General features: G+C 38.9%; 1 long non-coding RNA gene across 1 annotated transcript in view; it reads right to left on the reverse strand.

The window, feature by feature from the left end:
* Positions 1-1,644: 1,644 nt before the first annotated feature.
* The window catches only part of LOC103583433, a 27,658-nt gene continuing 22,659 nt past the window's right edge, over positions 1,645-6,643 (reverse strand). The window contains exon 2 of the long non-coding RNA XR_549855.1: positions 1,645-2,703. This is a non-coding gene — a long non-coding RNA (uncharacterized LOC103583433). The remainder of the gene's footprint in view (positions 2,704-6,643) is intronic.

A 6,643-nucleotide genomic window follows, 5' to 3' on the forward strand; every position in this document is an offset into this window, starting at 1 on the left:
CCAGGCCACTAGGTGCTCATCAGCACAGGTGCTCCAGATGCCTTAAGGGAGAGCACAGACCCCGCATCCCCAGTCATCCCCGAAGATGTCCTGTTCCCATCCCAGAGCAGGGGCCCAGCAATGGACTTGAGGAATCCAGACCAGGCTTAATTACACTAAAAGAACCAAACATCTTATTCTCAACCCTTAAAAGAAAACAAATACAAGGGTACTTCGAAAAGTTGATGGAAAGACTCATATTATCTTTCAATTCTATTTTTCCAAAACATCTTATTCTCAACTTTTCGAAGTACAAGGGTACTTCGAAAAGTTGATGGAAAGACTCATATTATCTTTCAATTCTATTTTTCCATGAACTTCTTGAAGTACAATTGTATAGGCATACAATTAAAATCATCTATGTTAAAGGAGGTGGCACCTTAAAATAAAGCTTCAGAATCTTGGCGATATACGCCAGACTCGAGAATGAGGTTATTTGTTTCTACCTTATATACTTTTGTGTGAAATGAAGTTAATATCTTCTGGTTCTGGTATCTGATCTTTAACATCTGATCTGAAAATGAAGGAACTTATGCTGCCCATTACATTTTTCCTCCATGATTCTGAATATCACTTTTCTTCTCTCCTGGCTTCACAATATTCCTTACTTTAAAAAAAAAAAAAAAAGGCATTTAGAAAATTGGAGAATAAAGTCTTGACAAAATGTTCTTGATGAGGCTGTGCTCTTTTATACTGAACAGTTTTTAAGCTCTTCATAAAAGGGGTCTTTAACAAGTCCAAACTTTTAAATATGAATGAAATAAAGTCAAAAGGAGATGAAAGAAATGACATTCCTGGTGAAATAGGTCAGATGATTCTCAAACTCTGAAGTGTCCTGATAGTTTTATGTGATCCAGTCCAGTTCCTGAAAAAACCCTGCCAACAGGTAACAGGTCTTTGAAAGCTTTTGAAGACAAAGGCTCCCCACCAGCCAGCCCATCTCTAAGTTCTCAGCCTCATTAAGAATGAGAAACAGATACCATGGCACCAACCTGTCTACAAGAACACAGCGAGACAAATGTAATTGCCTGTACAAGGAATATAAATCAGCAACTCTCAAATCAGCCATATTTACACCCACTCCATTTTGGTCGTCTTTACTTTATAATTTGGCCATACATCGATGTCAAGTGTATAATTTCATCTGGGGCTTTATCAGTTACCGCTTAGAGCCATGATTATATGGTGCAGGGAACTTCCTCCCCCTGAGCAAGTCTATCTTTAGCATCTTCTTGATAACCACTTTTTACATTAAAAAAAGCAGTTTTGGTTGTCTTATGTGGCTCCAGAATTCCTAAATATAACTTTAAAAGCAATTTATCAACTGAAACCATTGAGCTTTCAGCTGCCACTACAATTTTTCAAAGCAAAATGTTCTTTTTCCTTCCCTTTGTTATTTTTATCAAATTTCAATGGAAATTTTAGGAATTTCCATAGTGACCATTTGATCATATACTAAGTTCAACTTTCATTTTACCAGCGTCTGCCCAGCAGTACAGAGGTAAGACTGAATTCTGAACAATCAGAACAGCAGCAAGATGAATAATAGTATGATTTCTGGAAGAAGTAATTTTTTCAAAGAAAATAAAAAATAGGTCTCCAATCTAGGATTCAAAAGATAATTTATTAGTCTGAGAAGAGGAGTCACACACTATACCCAGTAATATGCTTCTTTTATTTTTGTGCCTTTATCTTAAAAATATATTTAAACAAGAAACAAAGATAATATTGAATTTTCCCATAAACTTTGCTTTCTTATTTACAGTGTTACATTGTAAATAACATTCCATTATACACAATTAAAGACTGTGCATTACCGTATGTTCTCTTTACATATTCTTTCATTATATAGTACATACAGCGCGAAGCTATGCAATATTTAAGCTTAGAAAAGCTTGAGGAAAGAAGTACAAACTTTATCAATAAGACTATTATTTAAAAAGGTTCTGACCTTAATTCTTTGCTAGATTGTTTCACTGAAACCATTCTTTGTTAAAGAAAAATGCCCCGTATGAGGGATGAGAACAGTTTAAGTTATCACAGGATCCACTTAAACTGGTTTACAAATAAAAACACTCTATCACTTACTACTGTTATTAAACGAAGCTCTACCACTGTCAAATCATTTAAACAAGTAGATTTACTCTTCAGTTCTGACACAATACATCAACGACAGTTGGTACCTCTTTATGAAATTTAAAATGTTTCCTGAAACTTTAGGTTTTACTTGTAAACAGTTAAAGCACACATTTTGTAAAGATGATTTACTCATTCCTGGTCTTAGGTTACACAATGAGGAGTTTCTAGGTCATCAAGGGAGAAGCAAGCACACATACTGCACGCACGCACACACACACACACACACACACACACACACACAAACAACCCGCTCACCCGCTAAAGGCCTGCGTGTCACGAAGCACTAACTACGGCAGCACTTTTGTCTTGAGCGGTGCACAAGGTTGCAATAGGAATTATAAAATAAGAAGATAAAACACCCAACTTCAGTTAAAAACCAAAAAGCCCAGGTTCTGAAATGCTTCTCAGACGCTTCATGCTCAATCCAAAGGGTCAGTTCACTGGGCTCTCCAGGCGGCAAACCCCACCTTCGATCGCAACGGACTGTCCTGCCACCGCACCAGGAGGGAGTCTTGAAATGTGAGTCTGCAGAGGGGGAGACAGGAGAATGTCAGAGGTGCCAGTGGTGTCCCCACATATCCAATAAAGGCGGAGGAAACAGCAGAGTGTCACGTCTTCACTTTGCTTCTGAGCATCTTTGCTGATGATGCCTATGATGATGGTAACATTTAGGTACTGGAAGATCCTGTTTGTTCAAATCACTCAGGGAATATTTACTGAGCAACTGCTGCATGCCAGGCACACACAGCACTAGTAACTAGAGATACAGAGGTGACCAAGATAGCCAAGTTCCCTGAAAGTGCAGAATGCACAATTTAATCATATTCATAACAATAACAATTTTAATGCCTACTATATCGAGCATATTCCAGTTATCTGAAAACTAATAGTTTATAAACTTTCTGTCCTCTGGACACATGAAGTAACTGAAAATACTTAATTCATATTTATACTCCTAATTTGTTCCTTAAAGGATTTAAGTAGCTTACAAAAAATCAGATAATTCAATAACCTAAAGTGAGAAATTGAGAAAAAATGAAAATAAGAGTTTAGAAAATAAGGCAGACAGAAGTGAGGTTAACACACAGAATCTAGGCTAAAGGCTTCTGTACCTGTGCCGGAGGCACCTGCTGCCCTGCCTCTCAGTTTCCAGCTGCCTAGAGTAGGTGAGCAGTGCATGCAGTGTACAGGATCACAGCAAAGCACGTGCTGAGATAAAAACAAAACCATCCCTGGCACGGAGGCCAGGGAGCCACTTCTCTTGGCTTCACAGAGAGGGCGCTGCATGTAGAGGATGAAGGAAGACATCAGCCACACAACAGGGAGTTTTGCTGGGTTGAGTGTTACAATATCATTCCAAGGAGGCTGAGGCCAGAGGCTGGAGGAAAAGACAGGAAGTGCTATTCCACAACGAGTCAGGATGATGTCAGCCAGGAATTTTATTTTTGGTGATCTGGTTTAATCCAGGGATAGATAAATGTCAAGAGTTTCTAAGAAGAACAGAGGGGCTTCATAACATTCAGGTAATACTCTCTAATTCTGCATCTCTAAACAAGCTTTTCCTAAGGACTGAACCACGGTAAGTTCAAGTTCCCAGAGGGAGGTTGTGAGATGCAGCTAGTGAGCTGGCCAGGCCTAGGATAGGACTGACATCCCTTTATGCAACCAAAAATGATGCAAGCATATGTTTTAGCTGGAATTACCCATAAGCTAGTTGGTTTGTAGTCTGAGGGTGGACACTATTCTTGGGGTCTAACTGCACAAGCCTAATTAGAATAACTGATGTAAGTCAACAATTTGGAAAGTTCTGGAGAACAGGAAATGTTCTCTGGGTACTTAGTTTTTATGTGTGCAAGTCAGGAAGCAACCTGTACCATACAGGGGTGAGGTCAGTTGACTTTGGAGTGTAAAGCTGGGCAAGGCAGTTCTCTGTGGTACCTCCTGGGATCCAAGTTTCCCTGAGTTCACTCACCAGACCCATGCTTCTGGGAACCATGTCCCAGAATCTGGCCTCACTACTGCATATGATAGCCAAGCTTGGGCCTTACTACATGAATATATTATACCTGAGAAGTCCACAGTAAGACAAACTGGTAGATCTTTTGTTTCTTGTGATGCCTCATTAACCTAGCAGGAGGAGTGAGAAGAGGAAGTGTGTGTTTCAGCAACCAAGCAGCCCTTGTCATGACAGGCAAAAAAACTCAAATTCCACCATTCCCAGGGTTCAGTGCTGGTGGGACCATTTTTACTCTTTCAGCAATTCATTAACATGAGGTGAGAGAGAACTTCCCCCTCCCCAGGCATCATCTATCAGGGTATTTTTTTTTGGTTTTTTTTTTAAGGTCTTCCTAAACCAAAAGATCCTGACACAGTAAAAGTCCCACAGCCAATTTTTTCCTCCTCCCCAGGCATCATCTATCAGGGTTTTTTTTTTTTTGTTTTGTTTTTTTTAAGGTCTTCCTAAACCAAAAGATCCTGACACAGTAAAAGTCCCACAGCCAATTTCAACCCTAACCTCACCCCCTTCAGTCATGAACACAGTCATGCAGCTATGACCGGGATTAAGAATAAAGCAGAACCACTGTGGAAAACAGTACGGTGGTTCCCCAAACACTTAAATACAGAATTATCATACAATCCAACAACTCCATTTCTGGATATACATTTAAAAAAAAAGTGAAAGCAGGGACTCAGATATCTGTACATCGATGTTCATAGCAGCATTATCCACAATAGCCAGAAGGTGGAAGCAACCCACATGCCCATCAGTGGATGAATACGTAAACAAAATGTAGTATATGCACACGATGGAATATTATCCAGCCTTAAAAAGAAATAAAATTCTGACACATGCTACAAAATGGATGAACCCTGAAGACATTACGTAGGTGAAATAAGCCAGACACAAAAGGATACTGTGTGATTCCACCTGTATGAGGTACCTCGCAGTCAAATTCATAAAGACAGAAAGTGGAAGGTGGTTTACAGGGGCTGGAGGCAGGAGGGAATGGAGAGTTAGTATTTAATGTGTACAGAGTTTTAGTTTGAGAAAGTAAAAAAGTTCTGGAGAGGGACGGTGGTGATGGCTGCACAACAATGTGAATGTACTTAATGCCACTGAACTATACACTTAAATGTGGTTAAAATGGTAACTTCTATGTTATGTATATTTTACCATAATTTTTTTTTTAAGATAAAATGGAAACAACAATTTCCTACCTGGTCCAGAACAGCTCTCCATAAGAAAAGGAGCTGGCTAGGAATTAATCCATGATACAGACCCCCACAGGAGAAACATTTACACCACCAGGTTCTGCTCATAAATATGTTGAAATTTTCTAATCAGGTTAGTTAAAATATCTGTCCTTAAGAAAGTGGCTCACAGGAAAACCTGTCCTCGGATTTCCCACAGATTCAGGGAGAATCAAACAGAACCCCCTCAACGTTCTCACGGTTCAGGCACCAGAGGCTACAGAGAATAAATTATTGTGGAAAAGATTAAGGAATGACAATATGTCCAAGAAGATGGACTGCAAGCTGACCAGGAGATGTTGGTCGTGAAGCAACAGATTTCCTGCTGACCAAGAAAAAAGCCCAGAAATGGAAGGAGAAAGTTTTTGTCCCATGGACCAGGGGACTTGACAGCAATCTCCTGAAGTTTACAAAAACACAGACAGCCAATTCAAACTCAACTCTAACGCTCTCACCCCTATGAAGTTTACGATAGAAGAACATCTAAAAAAACTGAATTAAACCACAAAGTGTGAAGAAGAGTTAAGAAGGAAAAGAAAAGGGGACCGAAAAAGATACAATAGTCTTGAAGTATTTATTAACAGCACTTGGGCAAAATATGACAAATACACATTTAGATTTGTATAAATTGAGCTGTATACTCTAAACAGAAATGCTCAACTAGACAAACTATTTGTTAAGATTAACTTCTCAGGATTCTCCCTTTCTTAAGTCATCATCTACTCCAGGGGGATTTTCCAATTATAAAACACATTAGTATGATATTGGTGTTGAGGAAAATAAAATGGTTAACCATCCAAATGTCAATATTTCACGAGTTTAATCCATCAACATGATCTTCTGATTCATCACAAAATAAGTGATCTTACTCGAAAAAAGTTTGAGCCAATATGTATTTGAACCTTTCTGTGTAGACTTCAATGGGGCATCAAATCATATAAACAGTGGGAGTTGTTTAAGAAAATGTTTTATATGAGTATTTATCTCCAAAAGTTCTTTTTAGACAAGTGGGTTTGAAATTCTCTTGAGCCTAAAAAGAGACCACTTTCTACAATGAACGTGGATGTCAGCATTTAAAAATGCAATAAGTATTTTAATATTGAATGAGTGTCTAAGGACTGTGTAGACTCTAAGATATCTCACAAGCAGCCAAGCAGCCCTTGTCATGACAGGCAAAAAAACTCAAATTCCACCATTCCCAGGGTATCAACGA

The sequence above is a fragment of the Galeopterus variegatus genome, unplaced genomic scaffold (assembly GCF_000696425.1).
Source record: "Galeopterus variegatus unplaced genomic scaffold, G_variegatus-3.0.2 Scaffold191, whole genome shotgun sequence".
NCBI lineage: Eukaryota > Metazoa > Chordata > Mammalia > Dermoptera > Cynocephalidae > Galeopterus > Galeopterus variegatus.